Raw genomic sequence first — 23108 nt, forward strand, 5'->3', positions numbered from 1 at the left:
TATCATTCTGTTCCTCTGTAGATATCTATATCATTCTGTTTCTCTGTAGATATCTATATCATTCTGTTCCTCTGTAGCTTTCTATATCATTCTGTTCCTCTGTATATATCTATATCATTCTGTTCCTCTGTAGATATCTATATGGGTCTGTTCTTCTGTAGCTTTCTATATCGTTCTGTTCCTCTGTAGCTTTCTATATCATTCTGTTCCTCTGTAGATATCTATATCATTCTGTTCCTCTGAAGATATCTATAACATTCTGTTCCTCTGTAGATATCTATATCATTCTGTTCCTCTGTAGATATTTATATCATTCTGTTCCTCTGTAGATATCTATATCATTCTGTTCCTCTGTAGATATCTATATGGTTCTGTTCTTCTGTAGCTTTCTATATCGTTCTGTTCCTCTGTAGCTTTCTATATCATTCTGTTCCTCTGTAGATATCTATATCATTCTGTTTATCTGCAGCTATCTATATCATTCTGTTCCTCTGTAGCTTTCTATATCATTCTGTTCCTCTGTAGCTATCTATATCATTCTGTTGCTCTGTAGCTTTCTATATCATTCTGTTCCTCTGTAGATATCTATATCATTCTGTTCCTCTGTAGATATCTATATCATTCTGTTCCTCTGCAGCTATCTATATCATTCTGTTCCTCTGTTGCTTTTTATATCATTCTGTTCCTCTGTAGATATCTATATCATTCTGTTCCTCTGTAGATATCTATATCATTCTGTTCCTCTGTAGCTTTCTGTATCATTCTGTTCCTCTGTAGATATCTATATCATTCTGTTCCTCTGTAGATATCTATATCATTCTGTTCCTCTGTAGCTATCTATATGGTTCTGTTCCTCTGTAGCTATCTATATGGTTCTGTTCTTCTGTAGATATCTATATCGTTCTGTTCCTCTGTAGCTATCTATATGGTTCTGTTCCTCTGTAGCTATCTATATGGTTCTGTTCCTCTGTAGCTATCTATATGGTTCTGTTCCTCTGTAGCTATCTATATCGTTCTGTTCCTCTGTAGCTATCTATATGGTTCTGTTCCTCTGTAGCTATCTATATCGTTCTGTTCCTCTGTAGCTATCTATATGGTTCTGTTCCTCTGTAGCTATCTATATGGTTCTGTTCTTCTGTAGCTATCTATATGGTTCTGTTCTTCTGTAGCTATCTATAGCTTTCTGTTCTTCTGTAGCTATCTATATGGTTCTGTTCTTCTGTAGCTATCTATATGGTTCTGTTCTTCTGTAGCTATCTATAGCTTTCTGTTCTTCTGTAGCTATCTATATCGTTCTGTTCTTCTGTAGCTATCTATATCTCTCTGACAGACATGTCATAATCACACTCAATCATCAATTCCATACAAAACAACACAAACTCTATTTGTTAGTGGGGTTATGACCCCTTGAGGCAACAGATTTCTGGACAGCCATATACAAATACAGACTAACTGTCATTGAACTGTACCTGAACCTATGCATTATACAGTGGCTCTTTCAGGGTAGGTTTTGCAAAATGTACTTCCTATTTTCACAGTCAGTTAAGTGTGTAGGTTATTGTGGGGCAAACTGAAACATGTCAGTCAGATGAGTCGTGGTAAGGCGGGTTCTGAGGTTTAGAAGTCTTTAGGATCGCCGCAGCACTGTGCTGTTGGAGGATTCTAAGCAGAACCAGATGGAGTTCTATATATTTCATTTCCCTGGGGCCAGACTGAAACATGTTCTGATGCAGCACTACTGTCTCCGGGGATTCATATGAGCTACCTTTGTGTTTCCAATTAAATGTCGAAAACAACTCATGATAGCTGTGAGGTTTGGTGCTCTGTGCAATCGTGTGTGTGCGTTACAGTTGCACAGTAGGAGCACTCATTCATGAGTGCTCCTACTATTCAGCCCCACAAGCTGTACATTCACAATCTTTTACAGATCTTTGGATTTAAAAGGGCTTTGTCATCACACACGTTACTCCCACAATTTATGAGAGAGAGAGAGAAAGAGAGAGAGAGAGAGAGAGAGACCTATACAGCACAATAAGAGAAAGTAGGATGGAGGGAGGGAAGTGGTAGAGGTATTGAGACAGTGTGTGGGAGCTGAGCTCTGTGGCGTGCAGAGAGAGAGGATGGTCTCCTACAGCTCTATTGATTTTCTCTCTGTCTCTGCTCCACAGCGTCCCTCACTTCTCACTTCTTCTCTCTTCTGCTTCGCCTCTGAGAGAGCGGTTCTCTAACAAAGATCTCAGCGGCCGCCGGCCAACTCTGACCCTTCACCATCATGGCACTCCATTGGCTCTCCGTTGTGCCGCTGAAAGAACCCTCCGCGTCCAGACACTGACATTTGATTCTGCAGGAATTACTGAGGTCAGCCCCATCCCCTCCTTTCACCTCCTCTTACCAGTGAATGTGTGTGTGTTTCTGATAATAACAGCATCCAGCATTGTCACTTAAGGTATAATTATCCTACATGGTGGAGCATCCAATGAGTGTACAAAACATAAAGAACACCTACTCTTTCCATGACAGACTGACCAGGTGACTCCAGGTGAAATCTAGGATCCCTTATTGATGTCACTTGTTATATCCACTTCAGTCAGTGTAGATTAAGTGGAGGCGACAGGTTAAATAGGGATGTTTAAGCCTTGAGTCAATTAGACCTGGATTGTGTATGTGTGCCATTCAGAGGGTGAATGGGCAAGACAAAAGACTGAAGTTCCTTTAAAAGTGGTATGGTAGTATGTGCCAGGCGCACCGGTTTGAGTGTGTCAAGAACTGTTTTTCACACTCAACAGTTTCCTGTCTGTATCAAGAATGGTCCACCACCCTAAGGACATCCAGCCAACTTGACACAACTGTGGGAAGCATTGGAGTCAAAAAGGCAACACAGATCTCCCCATAGAAATGGAATAAGAATACCTGGATTGTAATGTATGTAATGTAATGTGTTAAGCGGGGTGGAACAGTGGAATTTATTGAACAGGTATTTATTGAACCCCAGGGGGAGACGGAGTGCAGGTCAAGGGAAGCTCAGTTGGGTTACTGGAAACCAGGTGCGGAGGATGAGGCTGGAACAAGTGGGGTAGAGACAGGGTAAAGCAGGTCCGGAGTTGAATCTAAGGGGGTAAAATAGTGGGGAATCCAGGACAGAGGAGCAGGATAACGAGACAAGGGACAGGAGACAGGGACCAGAGTCACAGCAGGCAGAACTGTAGCGGAGAGGAAAACAGCGTCAGGCAAGGAAAACAGGCACAACAGGATAGCAGGATCTGAATAGTAACAAGCAACTAGAACATGGACTGACTGAGCAGAGATTTCAATCCGTCAGCGTGGACGTGGCAGTGCTGAGTATTTGTAGAGGTCTTGGTTATGGAGCAGGTTGCAGCTGGTGGGGATCTGCTCTGACTCCAGTATGCCTGTCTCTGCCCACACAAGCACACACACAGAGAGAGAGGGGGAGAGGGAGAGAGTACTGGGGGAGCGGCGGCAGGTCAAGGAGACACAGGATGAGCAGTAGAGGGCATTGCAGGAGCAAATGTGACAGTAAAGTAAATATACCAAAATATTAGGAACACCTTCCTAATATTGAGTTGCACCCCCTTTTGCCCTCAGAACAGCCTCAATTCATTGGGGTGTGGACTCTACAAGGTGGAATTGAGGCTGTTCTGAGGGTAAAAGGGGGTCCAAATCAATATTAGGAATGTGTTCCTAATGTTTTGGTATACTCAGTGTATATTACATTACATACATTACAATCCAGGTATTCTTATTCCATTTCTATGGGGAGATCTGTGTTGCCTTTTTAGCTGACCTCTGCGTACGCGGGTCCCTTGTCTCCCTATCTGTTTGAACAGCCAATTAGAAAAGCATGTTGACTTAGGGGTTGGAATCAAAAGCAATTAGCGACACACCTTGGTTTGGCTATGGGTTAGGCCAGCTGCTGAGCCAGCGCCAGCAGATCTACACATAGCAACACAGCTAGACAGGTGGGCTTATCGTCACCACAGCCATCTCCAGGGCAATCACCATGGAGATCGCAGTTACGACAACCAAATGAATAAATGGAGAGGTCGTAAATCTATTAGGATTTTTTTTAAATGTAATGCATATGTGAGCATGACACACACAAACAGAAACACACACACACACACACACACACACACACACACACACACACACACACACACACACACACAATCACACACACCCAAAATACCTCTCATTATCCCTCTACTTAAAGTACTGTATCTACCTTTAAAGAAAACTCAAGTTCACAGAGATGTTAATTGCTGATGCTACCTAGAGTCATAGTTTAACATAATTGCTGGTAATAATGATATTCGATTAGTGAATAATTTGACTGTGGTGCTGCTGAGACTGGTGTGATTGACGCAGTGTTGAATAAGGGACTGTGATAGGAATCCTCTCTGGTCTGACTATCCTGGTTAAGACTGGTGGGAAGACAGCCCAGGGATAGACTGGCTCAATTGGGAACCGTGGAAACTGGGATGGGAACCAGTGACAGCACTTTGTGTTTCCAGGAGGATTTGAAAAGTAATGGAACTTCCAGAGGTGTTGTTTGGTCATGGCTAGAACGTATCCAGCTCAAATTAACATCATATTTGGAGTTTTCGTAGCAGGTTAGGAGAACTCACACAGCAGGTTAGGAGAATGAAAGTAGCAGGTTAGGATAATTAGGTTAAGATTAGGAAAAGGGTTAGGGTTAGTGTAAAAAATAAATTTAAAAAATGCAACTTTTGAAAATGCAACTTTCTTCTAGCCATTATTGTGTTGTTTATCAACTCCAGCCAGCTGAACCCATAACCTAACTCTATAGGCATCTCACACATCCACAAGTTTGATCTTTTATACAATGCAATGGGGATTGAAACTACTGGACAAGGATTTCACGATATGAACATGAAGGAAACAGTATGATGATATAGGTAAAAGTGAGAACAGTTCAAGGGAGAAAGTAAGGCAGATTTCAATGCCAAACTATTCTCAGTGCTTCGGTGCTATTCACTATTTTACATATGTATATCGTTCAGAGTAAGGCAGTAAGGTACAAACCTTTTTAACAAACTGAAGTGGTCTATATAATTCAATCCATTGCTGTTTTGGGAACAGTTGGACATATCTCTCTCTCTCGCTTTCTCACACACACGCACACACACACACACACTCACTGTTATCTCTGTGCCCTGGGCATCATTTTAACAGTAGCAGATTTTTTTTAAGTCAGTGAGGCGGGCATCGATCACAGCCCAACAATTCCCAATATCCAGTCCAGTCAGATAGCATCTCTCTCTCTGTAAAAAGAAGAGAGAGTGTGTGTGTGTGTGTGTGTGTGTGTGTGTGTGTGTGTGTGTGTGTGTGTGTGTGTGTGTGTGTGTGTGTGGTGTGTGTGTGTGTGTGTGTGTGTGTGTGTGTGTGTGTGTGTGTGTGTGTGTGTGTGTGTGTGTGTGTGTTTGTGTCCGTGTACCTCTGTTTGTGTGTGCGCATTACATTGTGTGTCCTATAGAGGGCAGCATAGTGAGCAGGTGTATTGTAATAGTGTGTACTACAGGGTAATATAATGAATGGTTGTCTCCAGGTCACCTGCTCCCCGGGATTGCCCTGAGGGCCTCTCACAGACACAGCATACTAATCCACCTGACAGCTTGACAGCAACTTGCTATTTATAAAACCACAAGACACCGTGCTGGATACAGTATGGGTGAATGTTTCTGTCTGTGTGTGTGTGTGTGTGTGTGTGTGTGTGTGTGTGTGTGTGTGTGTGTGTGTGTGTGTGTGTGTGTGTGGCAGGTTTAATTTTTTGGGGATTCATTTTGTCCTGTCGGCAGAGATGGGCCAGCTGCCCAGTCAAAATTAGGGTTAAGGTGTGTGTGTGTGTACAGGCCATCTTAGTTCTCATTTAAAATGTTCCCTACCGCTAACACAACAACAACACAATACAAATGTACAGCAGTGTTTGACCTGCCTTTAGGGTAGCTGACCTCTTTCTCTCTGCGTTACCATAGTACTGAGACTAAATACATGTGACATCTCGTTGGCTTATATAATCCTAACATTCTGCCATCATCAACGTGAAGTTGTGTGTGTGCTTGATGTTTTGTGTCTGACGTAGGAGCAGAAAGGTCTCTCTTGAAGTAAAATACATTCACAGGTTGTGTACATTCATAGGCTAAATAAATCAGATGGAAATGATATACTTTGACCCTTCAACTAATTTGACCCTCCCTGCCCAATATCACCACAGGCATTTGTCTACATACCTGCTCTGAAAAGTAAGGTCAAACCCTTTCCATTCCAGAGTCAGAGCTGACGTAACACTGTTTCGTCCTTTCTTATCCTCTCTTCTCTCTGTTCTGACATTCTTTGGCATTTGCCTCATGATGCCATCTCAGTCTCCCAACAAATTGAGTTGACAGACTCCCCACTTCATCCCTGCATGGCTTGGAGGGAGAGAGCGGAGGTAGTCTCACACACACACACACACACACACACACACACACACACACACACACACACACACACACACACGCACACGAACACGCACACACACACACACCTAGAGTCAGAAAGCAAACAAATAAACAATCTAATGACAGTTCCTGGAACAGTCGATTCATGCTCATATTGCTTGATAAACACACACCCAAACTAAACATCTTTAGTTTAGTCCTGATCCAAGAGACCAACCAGAATTAGCCGCACCACAGAGACTTCCAATAATCATTGCAAGCAGTTTTTCTCCTATCTCCCTCCTGATCGTTCATCCTCCTCTACACTCAAATCTCAGAGTAGCCATCAGTCAAACTATTCCACTGTAATTATGCAAGGCCCAGATATTTTTTTATGACTAAATTCGATGAAATGATTGTGATGAGCTATAATTGGAGGGAAAAAATGTTGCAGGAGCCAGGCATCTCTCTCTCTCTCCCCATCTCTCCATCTCTTCACCCCTCTTTCTCTGGTCCCAGTGTTAGGTTAGTTCTGTAGCCTAATTGCTTTCTTCAGGGGGGGAATTAGCATGAGCTGTCCTGAGTGGGCTGATCTAATGCATAAAGAACAGGAGGGACAGACAGAGGCAGCCAGAAGCCACAGTGAGATCCTTCATTAACTGTTAAATCACACTAAGTGAGTGCTTTTTAAAGAATATGATGGCTGCATGTTGTCACTCTTGGGATGTCTTCATCTGGTGCACCAGTCTTTTTTCTCATTCTCTCCATCACCTTGATCCTGGGCTCACCTCCCCCAACTGACTAGTGTGACGGCCCTCCCACTCTGTCTGCCGAGTTCTTTCTCTTTGTTCTTGTTTTCATTAATAGGATGTTGGTGGGCAGAGCCGGCAGGGTCGTTCAGCGAAATGGGACACACCTGGGCTCGGGTGTGTCCCGGGACAAATACACCTTTTCCCCATTCATTGAGAAGACTCTGGCCATGCAGACACAGTGTTAGATGTTTGGTTGTGGCATTTTCTGTGACCGTTTTATTTGTTTACTTTACTTTACCTTTTTGTTGCGGACTTTGAGCCGGTTTGTGACACTAGCACTCTGCTTTAAGCATGGTCAAAGAGAAATGATATTGACATCCTTCTTTGGCATCTTTCTTCTTCCTCATCTCCCTCCTTCCTTTCCTCCTCCTGCAGAGAGACACAACGCAACACCGAGGTGGTTGAGCTCAACGTTCACTGCTGGGGAGTTTAGTTAAACCATCTTATCTAATGGAGTTTATTTCACATTAAGGTCTGTAGCATTGTTTTGGTTTAGAGGCATTCCTTGTGTGTGTACAGAGGTCTGGTTGATGTGAGAGTTGACAGTGCTGGGCATTAGGCATCAGACAGGACATGGCCAGCCATAGGGTCTGCTGCTGTGCTCCTGTTCGTTTTCAATAAAGCTGGAGACCTGTGGATCTGCAGGGCTGGATGGGGCTGCTGGGAAGAGATGGCTGGTAGATAACCTACAGTACATTCTGATGTTAAAGTAGAGGACAGGAGATGTGAAAATTGTAGTGTTTGAGAGATAAGCAGCACACCTGGTTAAAATGATATGCAAATGTTCTGTGCGTGATATTGGAAATATCTATCTGATTGGATGTGCATAGCTTAATTGGCAGGCCCTCATTGGTTGTTGGCCAGGGTATTCAAGTGTGCTACCTTTGAGAGGGTGCAGATGGACTCAGCTTGGAACCGGCTATGTTGTATCCACTGTCATGTTGGAAATAAACCGTCTTTGTGATGTTAATGCTTAATACTGTCGAGTTTCTCTTTACAAAAACTAAAAAGAACCCACTTCCTTTCACCTCAGATGCAACAGATTGACGACAATGTTTTTGTCTAAAGAGAACAAGAAAGGTTTGAACAGTATTTTGCAGCTAATGGGCTCAAGTACAAGGATGATAAGTCAAAAGCCATTTTTCTGATGATTGTTGGCAGAAAGACTCACAAGGTGTTCATGGACTTACGTGCGCCACAGAAACCAAGTGAAAAAACGTCGACAGAGTTGGTCGCACTGTTTAAAAGTCACTACATACCAAGGACAAATTTTATTGCTGAAAGATGCAAGTTTCATGCAAGGAGTCAACTCGAGGGAGAGTCGATTAGTGAGTACTTGGCTAGTTTAAGAAAACTATCAGCCACATGTAAATTAGCTCAGTTTCTTGAAGAGTCATTAAGTGATAGATTTGTTTGCGGTATTAAAAGTGCAAAGCTGAGGGACCGTTTACTGAATGCAGCTCACACAAAATACTTAACATTAGCACTTACTGTGGATATTGGATTTTCTTTTGAAGCAACAAAGAAAAGTGCACAGCAGTTTTCAGAAAGACTTAAAACAAATGCAGTGCGAAAAGTGCAAATCAATGCCAGAACAACAGCAAAGGACCTTGTGAAGATGCTGCAGGAAACAGGTACAAAAGTATCTATATCCACAGTAAAACAAGTCCTATATCGACATAACCTGGAAGGCCACTCAGCAAGGAAGAAGCCACTTCTCCAAAACCGCCATAAAAAAGCCAGACTATGGTTTGCAACTGCACATGGTGACCAAGATCATACTTTTGGAGAAATGTCCTCTGGTCTGATGAAACAAAAATAGAACTGTTTGGCCATAATGACCATCGTTATGTTTGGAGGAAAACGGGGAAGTTTTGCAAGCCGAAGAACACCATCCCAACCATGAAGCATGGGGGCGGCAGCATCGTGTTGTGGGGGTGTTTTGCTGCAGGAGGGACTGGAGCACTTCATAAAATAGATGGCATCATGAGGAGGAAAATCATGTGGATATATTGAAGCAACATCTCCAGACATCAGTTAAAGTTTGGTCGCAAATGGGTCTTCCAAATGAACAAAGGCCCCAAGAATACTTCCAAAGTTGTGGCAAATGGCTTAATGACAACAAAGTCAAGGTATTGGAGTGGCCATCACAAAGTCCTGACCTCAATAGCAAAGAAAATTTGTTGGCAGAACTGAAAAAGCGTGTGCGAGCAAGGAGGCCTACAAACCTGACTCAGTTACACCAGCTCTGTCAGGAGGAATGGGCCAAAATTCACCCAACTTATTGTGAGAAGCTAGTGGAAGTCTACCCAAAATGTTTGACCCAAGTTAAACAATTTAAAGGCAATGCTACCAAATACTAATTTAGTGTACTTAAACTTCTGACCTACTGGGAATGTGATGAAAGAAATAAAAGCTGAAATAAATCATTCTCGCTACTATTATTCTGACATTTCACATTCTTAAAATAAAGTGGTGATCTTAACTGACCTAAGAGAGGGAATTTTTACTAGGATTAAATGTCTGGAATTGTGAAAAACTGTACAAAATGTACAAAAATGTATTTGGCTAAGGTGTATGTAAACTTCCGACTTCAACTGTACATTGCACCTTTGCAATCCGTTTCTCATGATACTATATAACATTATAACCCATTTATAAAATCCCATCCCTAAGACTTCCTAAGACTTCCAATTTGCCCTTTCATTTAAATGAGCCATTCAGGACAGGCACTACAAAGCCAGCCGATTGCTGTCGCTTTGGTCCTTATCCCAGCGTACCCGGAAGCTACAGAGACGGAGAGAGAGTAACAGAACCAAACAAACAGTGCACTTATCCATAACATTGATAAGTACAATAAACGTTGCTTAACTCCCCTGTTGTGTTCGTTTCATGTTAATTAATTCTGTGTTCCCGGTCCAAAATGACCACCCCATTATAGCTGATTATAAATCCATAATAATACATATATTATCACCTAATGTTCTGTTAGATCTTTTTATCAACATAAGTTGCTGTGAACAATACAAGTTTTGAACTTATATTTGCTATTTATGGCCTGTAGGCCTCATTGACCTGAGCTCATACAACTCGTTTTTGAGTAAAAAACATAATGCATAATGAATGGTTATTTTATATATAACAAATACTCAGATTAATCATAATGTGCTATTTATCATAGACTACTTTATGTCAAAGTTTAACAAGAACTGTCTCCTCCTCACCAGTGTCATGATCAAAGATATGATCAAGGGCCTCACATACCATATATTGTTTGGTCATTGTGCTGCCACAGAATGAATTGTGAGCAAAGCCTCAAAAAAGCTTTATATACCAGAGCTGCAAGAAAAGTTCTATATATTATTGAAAGAATGTTGCGATTGTTTGTGAGAATGCCAACAGGTGTGGTTCCCGTGGGGAAAGATTCTACTGGGGAAAGGTTCCCGTGGGGGTTGCCATGGACGCCAAGAAGGGGAGTGAGGTGTGTGTGCTCAAACACGTGGGGGTCCGGGAGAGGAAGTGCGTCCATCTGATTAATGGGCATGTGCCTGAACTCACATTTATGCACTAATTGTAGTCTCTCCCATTCATTTCTAATGACCGGTAATTTTTGACCGGGAACACCACAGGTGTACAAAAGTTAAATAAAACACCCAAAATGTAATGAAAATCATCAAAATGTATTTTGTGTGTTCAGATGCCCTGTGTGGACAAAGTCATGGAACCTTAAGACAATCAGATTAAAATAACTACATTTTTCAGAGAGAAATGTGTAAATCGTAAATCGGTCCAATTCAATTGGAACACAGCAGGAGGGATAAGTTAACCCAATGACCTGCCACTATGTTAATTAACAGCAGAGAAAACCCCCTAAATAATATTCTTTCAACTTTAAATTTGATTACTTTTACTAGTGACCCCAACATTAGAAAAAGTGAAACATTTCGCTTGTTCATATTTCCATGAAAGCTGTAAACCACCAGGGTACAAACATTGTCTTTGCATTTATAAAACAATTTACACACCACAAAAAACACAAAGACACACACACACACACACACACACACACACACACACACACACACACACACACACACACACACACACACACACACACACACACACACACACACAATGAGAAATTGAGATTGTGTGCTACTGATTGAACTCAGACAAAACTCAACCTTTATTATGCATCTCACCTCCACGACCCCACACATGACTCAAGTTCACAGACAAAATATACAACATTTCAGACAAAATAAACATTTATTGAAAGCACTGATTACTAATGGAGAATGCAGTCAGAGGCTATAAAGGTGCTGCAGAGTTCTCTCTTGCTGAAGCCATGAGTGCACGTTTCAGTGCCCAATAGGTCAGATGTCCAGGAGGAACAAGAGAACAATGATTTAGAAGAGGAGGAGGTATCTGAAGAAGAAGATCGGGAAGAATACAACCTAGAGCACGATGCATCATCTTCAGATGAAGGAGAAATCCCCCAAGCTGAAAGAGAGACATTTTTTGTCAAAGAACAGCAAAATAACATGGTCCTCGTCACCATATGACAACCAGGGAAGGTTGCACAAAATGTCATAAGGATGACCCCAGGGCCCACAAGACATGCAGTTGCCCATGCCCAGGACGTCGTCTCAACATTCTACATGTTCATCACACCAGCCAACGAAAAAATCATCCTGGAGATGACAAATTTGGAGGGTTTCCGTAAATATGGAGACAACTGGAAAAGGATGTATGAAATTGACCTGCGTGCCTACATATGGCTGCTAATCTTAGCGGGTGTGTATAGGTCCCGAGGTGAGGCTACATGTAGTCTCTGGGATGCAGAGAGTGGAAAGGCAAGTTTCCATGCCATGATGCCACTGAAAGTCTTTCACACTTTCTCAAGAATGCTACAATTGATAACCGTGAGTCAAGACCTGCAAGACGTGTGACAGACAAACTGGCGGCGATAAGAGAGGTCTGGGAGAAGTGGGTGGTACATTTTTATTTTCATATCTGTAATGTAAGTGATTTTCAATGTTACTTTTATTATGTATTGCTGTAATGTCATTGATTTATGTGATTGTTTTCTGTGACACTGATACTAATTACTGAAAGTAATCACTTTTGTCAAAATGTAGCTGTCCTTTCTGGCAGGATATGCCCAGCAAGCCAGCAAAATATGGCATCAAGATATGGGATTGCTGTGACGCACAATTCCGCTATGCTTGGAAGATGCAAGTCTTCACAGGGAAGCCGACCAGTGGAGGCCCGGAGAAGATGTGACAGATGGACTGAGGGTGCACAATGTCACGTGACAATTTCTTCACCTCTTATGAACTCAGCCAGCGGCTCCCGAAGAGGAAGATTACCATGGTTGGCACAGTTAGAAAGAACAAGCCTGAGCTCCTCCCTGCAATCCTCGCAACAAGGGGGAGAGAGGCCTTCTCATCAAAGTTTGCCTTCACCCCCACCACCACTCTAGTTTCTTACCTCCCTAAGAGGAACAATAATGTGGTCCTCCTGAGCACACTGCACAAAACGGCTGAGATCAGTGATCGTGAGAACAGGAACCACAACAAACCACAGCTGCAAACAGCTGGAGGCAGGGCTTTCTCCTATAGAGCTCCATTTTTATGGAATGGTCTGCCTACCCATGTGAGAGACGCAAACTTGGTCTCAACCTTTAAGTCTTTACTGAAGACTAATCTCTTCAGTGGGTCATATGATTGAGTGTAGTCTGGGACAGGAGTGTGAAGGTGAACGGAAAGGCTCTGGAGCAACGAGCCGCACTTGCTGTCTCTGCCTGGCCGGTTCCCCTCTTTCCACTGGGATTCTCTGCCTCTAACCCTATTACAGGGGCTGAGTCACTGGCTTACTGGTGCTCTTTCATGCCGTCCCTAGGAGGGGTGCGTCACTGGAGTGGGTTGAGTCACTGATGTGATCTTCCTGTCTGGGTTGGCGCCCCCCCTTGGGTTGTGGCGTGGCGGAGATCTTTGTGGGCTATACTCGGCCTTGTCTCAGGATGGTAAGTTGGTGGTTGAAGATATCCCTCTAGTGGTGTGGGGGCTGTGCTTTGGCAAAGTGGGAGGGGTTATATCCTTCCTGTTTGGCCCTGTCTGGGGGTATAATCGGATGGGGCCACAGTGTCTCCTGACCCCTCATGTCTCAGCCTCCAGTATTTATGCTGCAGTAGTTTATGTGTCGGGGGGCTAGGGTCAGTTTGTTATATCTGGAGTACTTCTCCTGTCTTATCCGGTGTCCTGTGTGAATTTAAGTATGCTCTCTCTAATTCTCGCTTTCTCTCTTTCTTTCTCTCTCTTGGAGAACCTGAGCCGTAGGACCATGCCTCAGGACTACCTGGCATGATGACTCCTTGCTGTCCCCAGTCCACCTGGCCGTGCTGCTGCTCCAGTTTCAACTGTTCTGTCTGCAGCTATGGAATCCTGACCTGTTCACTGGACATGCTACCTGTCCCAGACCTATTATTTGACCATGCTGGTCATTTATGAACATTTGAACATCTTGGCCATGTTCTGTTATAATCTCCACCTGGCACAGCCAGAAGAGGACTGGCCACCCCTCATAGCCTGGTTTCTTCCTAGGTTTTGGCCTTTCTAGTTTATCCTAGCCAACGTGCTTCAACACCTGCATTGCTTCCTGTTTGGGGTTTTAGGCTGGGTTTCTGTACAGCACTTTGAGATATCAGCTGATGTACGAAAGGCTATAGAAATAAATTTGATTTGAACAAAGGATGCGTGGACAACCTGGACAAGGTGATTGGAACTTACAGCTGCAGGAGGATGATTGCCCGCTGGCCTCTGGTCATCTCCCATAACATAATTGATGTGTCCTCATACAATGCCTTTGTGATATGGAACAAGATCAACCCTACCTGGATGCCTGATAAGCGGAACAAGAGGAGGGTGTTCCTGGAGCAGCTGGGAAAGGCACTTGTAACCCCACACATTCATAGAAGGGAGTGCCTCTGTAGCTTTTCAGGGGGCTGAAGCTGGGGCAGGCAAGAGGAGGAGATGCCAAATCTGCCCCCCAAAGAAAGACTGTGAAACAAATACTGTATGCTGCACATGTGAGAAATACTTCTGCAAAGTCCATGCACACACATTTGAATAACATTTGAATACTGTCCTACATGTGCTAATTAGAGTTGATTGATTTATGTTCTTCAGGTTTTTGCTTTGTATCTGTTAGCTTATTTAATTCTTATTTATTGTTGTTGTTCATACACCTTGTAGGTGGGGTCAATGGTTCAAAAGACTAGGATTTTGTAGATGAATTTCTCATTGTACATTACATAAAAACATATCGCTATGTTGCTGCAAAAGTTCAAGACTTGTTGTTGTTTCCTTTCAATAAATGGCATTCAAACTACTTTCTGTACATTTCTGCTACTTTCTTAGACTATACAAGTGCTATCTCTTGCAACAAAAAAACATGTGTACCCCTATGCAGTACCTTTAGCAATAGTAATAATAATAATAAACCTCTACTTTAGTAAAGAAAACAAGTATGACAGGTGGGTTGTAATAAAAAATGAGTGGTGTCCACTGATTAAATGCAGTCTTTCTGCACTGTGAAGAGGGAAAACTCAGATACTCACCAAGTTTGTGATGAATTGTCCACCTGGTTGTTTCTTCATGCAAAATATATTTGGGGTTTAAAATTAAAGTAAGCTGCTTTATTTTAGGGGTTTAGTGAAGTTGGGTTATTTTGTTTACCTTAGGACAAGGGGAGCATACAGAATGTTAAGACTACACAAGGGTTAAACATGAACACTTGTCTGTGTATTCTTTATACCATAACAAACTGTTACTGATGGGGGGTAAGAGTAAAGTTTGTAATGTATGTACTAAGATAGCGAAGTTAACTTGTGTGTCGACCCACATTGCTAACTTAGCTGATAACGGAGCAGGGAGGTGGCGATGAGTGTGTGTGTGTGTGTGTGTGTGTGTGTGTGTGTGTGTGTGTGTGTGTGTGTGTGTGTGTGTGTGTGTGTGTGTGTGTGTGTGTGTTAGTGTACCAAATGCTGTCCGCAGCCAGTGATGGACTTCTCAGTCACATTACCTTCCTCCTCTCCTGAAGCGACAAGGTTCGGTAGTCCTCCATGACTTTTTTGTTTCCTGCCTTGTGATGGACACAGAACCTGAAGGGCTGGAGCTCCAACTACCACCTGATCATGCGAGATTTCCTGTCCTTCATGGTCTGGATCCATGTCAGGGCTCTGTGGTCCGTGTGCAGGTAAAATTCCCTCCCAAGAAGGTAATACCGGAGGCTATCTAGTACCCACTTTATAGCGAGGCACTCCTTCTCGATTGTCGAATACCTGATTTCCCTGAGCAACAGCTTCCGACTCAGGTACAGGATGGGGAGCTCTTCTCCTGGCTCCCCCCTGAGCTCCAATTCCCACAGCTGAAACGTCCACCTGTACGAGAAACCTCTTATGAGAATCAGGGCCCTGGAGAACAGGGGATGAGCGCAGGTTTTTTTCAGCATCATGAAAGCTTCCTCACACTCCTCAGTCCACTTCACAGGGTTTCTGGCCACCTTTGAAGTGAGGTTGGTCAGAGGGGCCGCGATGGTCGAGAACTGTGGAAGGAATCTACTTTATCAGCCTGCCAGACCTAGGAGGACTTCACCTGTGTCTTGCTTCTGGATTGAGGGCTGTTCCTGATGGACTCCACTTTGTCCAGGCTGAACATCACCCTTACCCAGCTGGTAACCCAGCTACTTTGTTTTGCCCACTCACACTTCAGGAGGTTAAGCATGAGACCCGCATCATGGATCATCCCCAGGACTCTGCTAAGACTCTGCTGTATATGCTCCTCCCAGAAGTGGCTGTAGACCACATCATCCCACCATGTCGTCCAAGTAGGCAGCACAGCAATCGTCACAGTCCTGGAGGACCTTGTTCCTCAGCATCCGGAAGGCAGTGTAGGCCTTGGAATGTTTGTCCAGGGTCACCTGACAATACCCTTTGCAGAGATCCAATGTGGTGATGTAATGAGCTCTACGTATTCTCAGTAAGTTGTCAATGCGGGGCATAGGGTAGGCATCAAACTGGGAGATGGCATTCACTTTACGGAAGTCCATGCAGACCTGCAGAGAGCCATCCTTCTTTGGGACAATGACAATAGGGCTGCACCATTCACTTGAAGATGGCTCGACATCATCCATCTCTATCATGTTGTTGACCTCTTCCTTGAGGGCTACCACCAGCTTCTCAGGCACACGGTAAGGATGATGGCGGACAGGGTTCTGGTCAGGCTTTAAACGGATGACGTGTTCCAGGAACTTGGTTCTTCCTGGCCACTAACTGAAGAGGGCTGGATACTCGCCAAATAGCTGCTTCATCTCATTTTGCTTGCCTTCTTCAAGTGAGCCAGTATGACCTTTGCTCATCCTTTCTATGCCTCTGTGACCCCCTTCGACTCATCCTCTTCTTCTACTCTGTGGACCAGAAAGGACTTCCCCTTGGAGAGTTCCTCTCTCTCCTCCCAGGCCTTGAGGAGGTTCACATGATGGGTTTGCTTCTCCTTGCCCTTGTCTGGGTGCAGGGCCTCTAATGTCACCGTGCCCATCTTCCTTCCATTTAGGTACGGCCCTTGCCACTGCGCAAGGAGCTTGCTGGTAGACGAGGGAAGGAGGAGCAGGACTTTCTGTCCTGGTTCGAACTCTCTGTTGCGAGCGTGCTGGTCATAACCTCTCTTCTGGGCCTCTGGGCTTGCTGAAGGTTTGCCCTAGCTTCCTCTCGGTACCGGTCCAGACTGTCTTGCATCTGGAGGACGTACTGAACAATCCCCTGTCCCTAGGTAGCTACTGGGGACCCTCCCAGTACTTCTTCAGCAGATCCAGTGGTCCCTGCACTGGTCACCCATAGAGGAGTTTGAATGGCGAGAAACCTGTTGACGCCTGAGGCACCTCCCTGTAAGCAAAAAGTTAAAAGGGTAACCACTTATCCCAGTCTTTATCAGTGTCAGCCGCAAACTTCCTTGCATGTTCTTGAGCATTTAAATTGAACCTCTCTACAAGTCCATCCATTTGGGGATTGTAGGGAGTGGTCAAGCCTTTAATGCATCAGGATCCATCAGGATTTCATCTGGGATTCCTACACGAGAGAAGAACTGAACAAGAGCACAGATTTATTTTTTTGTCACAGCTCGTTGCAGTCACTAGCTGCAGCAAACTGAAAAGACGAGCGACCTAGGGATGTGTATGCTTTAGGGACCTTAAACAGAATGTGACTGGCAGAACGGGTGTTGTATGTGGAGGATGAGGGCTGCAGTAGATATCTCAGATAGGAGGGAGTGAAGCCTAAGAGAGATTTATAAATAAGCATCAACCAGTGGGTCTTGCGACAGGTATACAGAGATGACCAGTTTACAGCTGAGTATAGAGTGCAGTGATGTGTCCTATAAGGAGCATTGGAGGCAAATCTGTGGGCGAATGATAAAGAACATCTAACCGCTCGAGAGCACCCTTACCTGCCGATCTATAAATTACATCTCCATAATCTAGCATGGGTAGGATGGTCATCTGAATTAGGTTTAGTTTGGCAGCTGGGGTGAAAGAGGAGCGATTACGATAGAGGAAACCAAGTCTAGATTTAACTTTAGCCTGTAGCTTTGATATGTGCTGAGAGAAGGACAGTGTACCGTCTAGCCATACTACTAAGTACTTGTATGAGGTGACTACCTCAAACTCTAAACCCTCAGAGGTAGTTATCACACCGGTGGGGAGAGAGGCATTTTTCTTACGAAACCACATGACCTTTGTTTTGGAGGTGTTCCGAACAAGGTTGAAGGCAGAGAACATTTGTTGGACACTAAGAAAGCTTTGTTGTAGAGTGTTTAACACAAAATCTGGGGAGGGGCCAGCTTGAGTATAAAACTGTATAATCTGATATAAATGGATGAGAGAGCTTCTAACTGCCTGAGCTATGTTGTTGATGTAAATTGAAAAGAGTGTGGAGCCTAGGATCAAGAATTGGGGCACTCCCTTGGTGACAGGCAGTGACTGAGACAGCAGATTTTCTGACTTTATACACTGCACTCTTTGAGAGAGTTAGTTAGCAAACCAGGCCAAAGACCCCTCAGAGACACCAATACTCCTTAGCCGGCCCACAAGAATGGAATGTTCTACCGTATCAAAAGCTTTGGCCAAGTCAATAAAAATAGCAGCACAACATTGCTAAGAATCAAGGACAATGGTGACGTCATTGAGGAACACCTTTAAGGTTGCAGTGACACATTCATAACCTGAGCGGAAACCAGATTGCATACCAGAGAGAATACTATAGACATCAAGAAAGCCAGTCAGTTGATTATTGACAAGTTCTTTCAACACTTTTGATAAACAGGACAACATAGAATCTGACCTTTTACAGTTGGGATCAGCTTAATCTCCTCCTTTAAATAAAGGATGCACTGTGGCTGCCTTCCAAGCAATGGGAACCTCCCCAGAGAGGAGAGTTGGTTAAAAAGGAGGATCCCCTGCTGATTTTGTACGTTTGACCTCTGTGATTGCCAACAAGGGTTTTGCCACCAAGTACTAAGTCATGTTTTGCAGAGGGGTCAAATACTTATATTTCCCTCATTAAAATGCAAATCAATTTATAACATTTTTGACATGCGTTTTTTTCTGGATTTTGTTGTTGTTATTCTGTCTCTCACTGTTCAAATAAACCCACCATTAAAATTATAGACTCATAATTTCTTTGTCAGTGGGCAAACGTACAAAATCAGCATGGGATCAAATACTTTTTTCCCTCACTGTACCTATACTATACCTATACTATACCTACACTATACCTATATTATACCTACACTATACCTACACTGTACCTATATTATATCTACATTATACCTACACTATACCTACACTGTACCTATATTATACCTACATTATACCTACACTTTACCTACATTATACCTACACTTCACCTACACTATTCCTACATTATACCTACACTATACTTACATTATGTAGTTCTGTCAGGTATCACTCCCGTCTGGAACACTCCCCAATGGTCCAGCTTGAAAATAATCCAGCTGGCTCATTAAGGGGGTATGGCTGATCCCAGTAGGACTAATTAAGGGTGTTGCTGACCCATTAATTAACTGGTCCACCTTACACAACTACAGAAACGTCTTCATGTACAGTCACAGAAACACTGAGTCCGAGACGACAGTGTACTGTGGTGTCTGTTTGTGGCTGGCAGTGAGTCTCTATGCGGCTGGTTTTGTGTCTGTGTGTGGCTGGCTGTGTGGCTGGCTGTGCATCTGTCTGAGCTTGGTAAGAGGAAGCTAGTTGTAATTACATACGGGCCTGACATTGATTAATATTGTTGATGAGCGCTGGCAGCAGGGGTGAAGACACAGACACAAAGAGAGGAAGAGCTGTCAGACAGAAGCCCAGGTAACATCCTTCATCCCCCCCTCGCTCCTCTCCTCCTCTCCTAGCCCCCTGGCTTATCCTTTAGAGTGCTATAGTGTTGGTAACACAGTTTGACACGGCCCAGCAGTTTATTGTTGATTACATCTCACTGATTGGGTCTATTTTAGGGGGTGCGAAAGAAGCTATATGGCTGAGTAATTTCATTCACATTTGAGCCTAGAGAATATGGCTGTCAATTCAATTAAATTCAAAGGACTTTATTGGCATGGTAAACATATGTTATATTGCCAAAGCAAGTGAAATAGATAATAAACAAAAGTGAAATAAACAGTTCCAAAGGAATAGAAACATTTCAAATGTCCTATTACGGCTATATACAGTACAGTGTTGAAACGATGGAAAATAATGGGAAATAAATAAACATAAATATGAGTTGTATTTACAATGGTGTTTGTGCTTCGCTGGTTGCCCTTTTCTTCTTGCAATGGGTCACAAATCTTGCTGCTGTGATGGCAGCCTAGTGGTTAGAGTACAGGGCCAGTAACAGAAAGGTTGCTGGATTAAATCCCCGAGCAGACAAGGTACAAATATGTTGTTCTGCCCCTGAACAAGGCAGTTAACCCACTGTTCCCTGGTAGGTTGTCAATGTAAATAAGAATGTGTTCTTAACTGACTTGCCTAGTTTAAAAAAAAATGGCAGCAAGATTCAATTACACCTGTAGAGGCAACTTGTGTTTTATTGTTACTTGCACCACTTGGCCACTTTATTTTAGTAGGTTCTGTGAAGTCATGCTTGGTTGAGTTCGGACATGTTTAGTTGAACTTGTTGCAGACAGAGAAGAACAGTCAGGAGTGAATTGATGAAAATATACAATTATGCATGTGTTATTACTAGATGATGAGGGATAATATCGTCATCAGTAATATTAATTCATTATTAATTCATAATAAGTAAGGAATTATAGAGATTTTATTGAATGTAAATCTTTTTAATGATGCATGGGAAACCTCCCCTTTGAGGAAAGCCCTCTATATCGGAGCGATTTCAGCGTGCATGCACATCTGTGTGGTGCTTCTCTGTGTGTCAGTGTGTGTGTGTGTGTGTGTGTGTGTGTGTGTGTGTGTGTGTGTGTGTGTGTGTGTGTGTGTGTGTGTGTGTGTGTGTGTGTGTGTGTGTGCTTCTACGCGTCTGTGTGTCTGGTGGTCTTATCTCATAATTAAGTGGCATTTAACAGACTGTTCTTAAACTCTGTGATTTCTCCACGGGCTGCAGAAGAGAGGCATACAGTATATAATCAGTTAAAGTGTCAGAGTATATTCATGTTGTGTGTTCTCGTTAATACAATTTCTTTATTATATTTCAAATTTCATTAAAAGGCAATATCAGCGGCAGAATAATTAAGCAAATATTGGCCCAGAGATCCAGGAACCAGGCATTTATGATACCCATTAAAAACATTAATAGGAAGAAATGATTCTGGCTGAACGAAGGTAAATGTGCAAGAGAGATGTGGTGATATCTGCTCTCCGCATTGACGACAAGGTCAATGATAGAGGGAGGAGAGGAGTAGAGAAGAGAAGAGGAGAAAATCACAGTGTATAGAAAGATCAGGAGACGGAGAGATTAGGAATGACGAACAAATGAGAGAATAGCAGTGATGAAGAGGTCAGAGGCGGAAAGGATGATTGACAGACGAGAGAAGAACTGTAATGATAATAGGATAATGGGTCGAGAAGAGAAGATAGATAGAGAAATGGGGTTGAGGGAGAGAGGAGAAAGAGGGGAGTGGATGGAAAGAACAGTGGGGATGTTAGAAGAAGCATGAAGGAGTTGAGGAAGGGATAGAGGGAGGTGGAGGTGTAAGAACACGAGAAGAAGGGGGAACACCAATGTTGGAGAGATGAAGGAAGGATTAAGGGATAGACAGATCAGAGGAAGAAGAGGTGTGGGAGATGAAGGAATGGTTGATGATGAGAGAGAAAAGGAGATAATGCAAGAACAACAATATTGATGTTGGGTAAATGAAGAGGTGGAGGTATAGCAATGACAGAGGGATGACGAAGAGAGAAAAAAGACAGGAGAGAGATAGTAGCCTATGCATATGGGTGACCCGAGTGGCGCAGTGGTCTAAGTCAATGTATCTAAGTGCTAGAGGCGTCACTACAGACCCTGGTTTGATTCCAGGCTGTATCACAACCGGCCGTGATTGGGAGTCCCATAGGGCGGCGCACAATTGGCCCAGCATCGTCCGGGTTAGGGTTTGGCCGAGCTAGACAGTCATTGTAAATATGAATTAGTTCTCAACTGACATGCCTAGTTAAATAAAGGCTAAATGTACAAACAAATATGGGATCAGACACTAAGTAAAGTCTGAAAGAGTTAGAAAGGGAAATATCTAGGGTTTCATTTTCTCCTGACCAGTTCAAGATTTCTCCAATGCAATACAACCCACCACATCCAAAGGGATTCAGATAGACCTTCCCTATGGAGGTTCCCTATGGAGTCATGCTTCACCATGCTTCACTAGCTCCTCTCTGACAGGCCTATGGAAATATAGCAGCGATGTTTGAGCCAATTAGAGCCTATTGGCAGACTGGGTAACGGATAACGTCCGTCCCACACACATCACACCAGACACACAGAGATGGGAAGGATCCATCTGGGCTGTCCATGGAACTGTCTTCCTTTTCTCCCCTCTCTTTTCACATCTCTTCCTGTCTTTCTCTCCATGTTGCAGAGCATCTTCATCTCTCTTTCATCTATCTATGCCAACCTCCCCCCCCTCCCCTCTCTCCCTCCCTCTCTCTCTCTCCCTCTCTCTCTTTCTCTTTCTCTCTCTCTCTCTCTATGATGGGTGAATAACTGGCAGTATTTTATCCAAATGAGAGCGTTGGCCATGCTCCCTAGTTAATAAAGCTGAAGCATCAGTGGGATGAAGGGATGAGGCGACTGACGGATGGAGAGCGGGAGAGACCAGGTGGAAGGGTGGAGCAGGGTGGAACTTAAATAAGAACTCTCCCTCTTATATCCCTGCTTGTTTTAATATGAATAATGGCTCTGGAATGGTAATGAATTCCTAGCCTACCCCGGCAGCAAGCAGTAGTCATATACTGTATGCATGAGATCAGCGTTGCACAGGAAACAATAATAAACCTGAGAGGTGGGAAATAAAACAACAAACAGAAAAAATACATCATATCATAACCTGATTCCTTCAAAATAGTTTTTCTCATCGTTTCCTCTCTTTGCGTGATTCTTCCTCCTCCTCCTCTCTTTTACTTGTTTTTTTCTTCTTCTTCTTTCACTCGCTCATCCTAACAAGCGCCTTCTTCATCAGCCGTCTGCAGCACCCCGTGTGAATGTGCCTCCAGTCACCCCCGGGGAGTCAGAACGGAGAGCGTTGTTGTCTCTCCTCTCCATCTC

This window comes from Oncorhynchus mykiss, chromosome 15 (assembly GCF_013265735.2).
Source record: "Oncorhynchus mykiss isolate Arlee chromosome 15, USDA_OmykA_1.1, whole genome shotgun sequence".
Taxonomy (NCBI): Eukaryota; Metazoa; Chordata; class Actinopteri; order Salmoniformes; family Salmonidae; genus Oncorhynchus; species Oncorhynchus mykiss.